Raw genomic sequence first — 3,932 nt, 5'->3', positions numbered from 1 at the left:
AGGAATAACATGTTCAACCAAAACAATATTAGAAAATAGGGTTAAATGTGAAACATAGCAATGTAATAATTATCAAGGTGCTGGAATACTTGAAATCTAGATTATTTGCTTGTTTGTACATCCAGATGATTTTATCACGAACATAAGTCATGTTATCAACTTTCTGAAGAAGTATACCAAGACATTTGTAGGAGAAGAATACTCTCAATAAGATAATTTAATTAAAAAAATGTAATGATAATGATAATGAGTTCATACCTGTGAAGTAGTGCATAATGCTCATCATCATATGTATAAAGCTCATACTGCTTTGCAAAAGCATTTCCAAGAGAAATGACCCAATCAATGTCTTGAACAACATCCAAAGTTTTTGCAAGAAACTGCAAACAAAAAAAGAAATAAATAACAATGACATGAAAAGTAAAATCGCTATCCATATGAATTATAACACATACATTGATTGTCATATCATCCTACGTTTCTTGATAATTAAGGTCTTCTTTAAGGTCTTTAGTGTCACTGACAGCTTTCATTTTTGGAATCTAGAGCTTACCAAAACAATATATAAGTTAGAGTTAGGTCAAAGCATCATAACTAATCCAATTCCAAACACATTAAAAAATAAAAATAAATAAAGATTATTGCAATAGATGCAGGAATCTTGATTCTTGGCCTACAAACTACATAAAATCAGAAATAAAGACAAAGTGGAGCTTTAATCTTACCTTGAAAACAAACCAAAAATCAAGAATATACCATTCAAACCCAAGCCCAACAAGAATAAGTGACATCAACTCTCAAAATTTTATTGGTTCCATATTCGTTATAAAGTAAGCCTAGAAATTTAAAAAATAATAAAAACTCCATATATTATATTGTCTCAAGTAAAATTGAAAAGGTTTATTTAAATTACCTCTCCTGCAGCTCTCTTTGAGACAGATCCATCTGAAGCTAGAGCTCTTTCAGCACATATATGAGCATGTGCAACATTCTCAACATATGTGAAATCATACATGTTTGTTCCATCCCCTATAATAAACTGGTAATCCAAAAATCAACCAAAGAATGTAAAAATTAAAATTAGTTTCAATTAAATAGAGACTCATTAAAAACTTATATAATCGAATTTCAGATTACCTTTGATTTCCCTGCCCTTGCTGCAGCTAAAGATGGAACAAGCAACTTATCACCAGGGCCAAAATATTATTGGATAGTCAGCCTTTGAATATTATTAGTGGTGTTGTAGATGAGATCTTGACACTTTCCCCAATCCACCAGGCCACCACGAAAGAAATGATTAAGAGAGTGGAAACAAAGTTGAATTAGAAAATACGAAAAATATCAAAAAGTGGAAAAACAAAGAGAAAAGGGGGGATCTTTATATAAGAACAATCCATTTCATGTTACTTGCTTTGCTTGAAGTTAAAGTAGGACTGTGAAGGACAAACTCGTCCGTTTGGGGATCAAATGTTGCAGTTGTTTTAAGACCTTGAACATTGGATCAATGACCAAGTTATGTTTGTGCATAAAAACCAATAATTTGCATCTTTTGGGCCAATGGCAACCATTTCTGTTTTTGTTCCTCAGTGCCTTGTCCTTCTATGGCTGGGATGAACAATCCCTAGGAAATCATAGAGCACAATCTTTTTGTTAATCATTGAAGATAAAAGTAATCAACTCTATAGTTTCAGAAGGGACATAGATCCATTCCATTGTATGTGCAAAGTTATCACTTGTGGTTGATAAGAAAATGAAAATCTCCAAACAAACATCCATAAGCATGTTCATAACTAAGACTTGGGAGTTAGGAAGGACAAGAAATTACCCAGTGAAGATTCAAGTTCAGCCATGTCTTGTGGTGTTAGTTTCACAGATAAAGCTCCAATGTTTTGCTGAAGGTTTTCAATTTTAGTGGTTCCTGGTATGGGCACAACATCTTTCCCCTGGTGGTGAACCCACGCCAATGCTAGTTGTGATGGAGTGCACCCTTTCTTTACTGCAATCGCACTAACTCGTTCGTACAACATTTTATTATTCTCAAGATTCTCAGGTAGGAACCTTGGTAGATTCTACAAAAAGAGCAAGTATATATATAAACACAAGCTCAAACTCAGTTTAATGATTTTATATTATAATTGATAAAGAATCTGATTCAATTTGTTTTATGCAGACCTGACGAAAATCGCCCTCTGCCAAATTCTCAGCCATCTTCGGACCCAATGAAAGAAATCGACGTCCTAGAGGACTGTACGCCACAATTCCAATGCCAAGTTCTCTGATAAAAAGCAGGGATACAAATTTGAATCCTTTTATTAGTTTATCAATTCGTGATCAAAACGATTATATATAGTGTTTGAAATATTACATTATTTAGCCTTTAAACTAAAAAAAAGTCGAATAATGATAACCTGCAAGTAGGAACAATTTCATCTTCCACATCCCTGGACCATAAAGACCACTCTAGTTGAACAGCAGTTATCGGGTGCACAACATGGGCTCTTATAATGGTTGAAGCCAAAGCTTCTGATAATCCTACGTATTTTATCTTCCCTTCTTCCACCAGTTAATTTCTTCATTTCTCCCATCTTTCAAGCAAAGAAATTAACCAATCTCAGATGCTAAGTAGGAAATAGAAACATGATAATATAGATCAATCGATCTCATCCGTTTACCTTCAATCACCAAAAAAGATTCATGGAAAGCATTAAATCTAAGAAAGAATACGACCTGTGAGGTTCAAGAAAGAACAACCAAGGAGACCGCCGGAGCACCTCCCCCCCAAGCTGTGGCAGACAAGAGAAGCGTCGCTGCTTCTCCCTTCTCCTTTTCTCAAATCGATCCCGTACCAGAGGTGCTTCCCCTTTCTCGATTGATTTCCATCATCGAGCCACCATGGCTGCTTGCGTTCCCATCTTCCTTTCTCAATAGATGAACCACGACCACCAGACCAAAACTCCCGCTACCTTCGTCATTCTAATTCCCCTTTTTCGATTTATCTGTGGGGAATAAGAAACAAACGAGAATCAATATTTGCATTCTAATATTGAGACTTGAGAGTATAATACTGAATTAGGGATTTTTCTGAAAATTTCAACATCGAGTGGGAGATATAGTGGTTCCAGTGGGTAGAAGTAAATGAGCCTTGATCGATGTCAATGAATGGGGAAGAATCGCTGGTGATGGTTGGAGTGCAAGAGAAAGAAGCAAGTAACACTAGATGTAGGGAGGCGGAGGAAGACCACAGAAGATTTTTGTGTTCAAAGAAGCAGGTCAAGGAATAGTGCAAGAAAACTATTGGCAAGTATTCTCAATAACAGCAGAGAGATGAAGAAGGTGAAATTACAGCAACGATGAAGTAGATGAATGGAAATCAGAAGCCCTTTTTCTTGATTGAGATGATGAAGTCGAGAGATGGAGATGAAATCGTAACCTTCGATCTTTGATTGAGAAGTTGCACAACAGTGTGAGGAGAATGAAAGATGCGTGAAAATGCTTAGGGCAGGGAGGGTAGCGGGCTTTTCTAATTTTTTGGCTTTTCTTTTCCCGCTTGTAACTAAGGAACGCGTGTTCATTAAAATTATAAAGCGACACATATAGAGGGCGCGCATTTAAGGTATAGCGCCCTCCGTGTTTTTAATTTTTTTTCTTTTGACACTAATTTAAAGGCACGCAATAATGTGTGACCTAAATCCTTAAATTTTCTGAAGAGATGACACTTTTTTAATGTCACTCTCGTTTGCGTAACATATATTAATGATTGTCGTAATTTGCGCGTCGTAAAAGGCTATTTTTCTAGTAGTGCACACAGAATGCAATAGTTCTTCTGTCTCTCTGGCCGTAAATTCTCTAGGGTTCATCAATCTCTACTCCTCACCCTAAAAACTATATTTATACTTGTAGAACATGGGCCGGATAACATGGGCCGTAAATGG

The sequence above is a fragment of the Lactuca serriola genome, chromosome 6 (assembly GCF_051521515.1).
Source record: "Lactuca serriola cultivar US96UC23 chromosome 6, Lser_US96UC23_V15, whole genome shotgun sequence".
In the NCBI taxonomy this organism is placed as follows: Eukaryota; Viridiplantae; Streptophyta; class Magnoliopsida; order Asterales; family Asteraceae; genus Lactuca; species Lactuca serriola.
Note: the sequence above shows the minus strand (reverse complement) of the source record.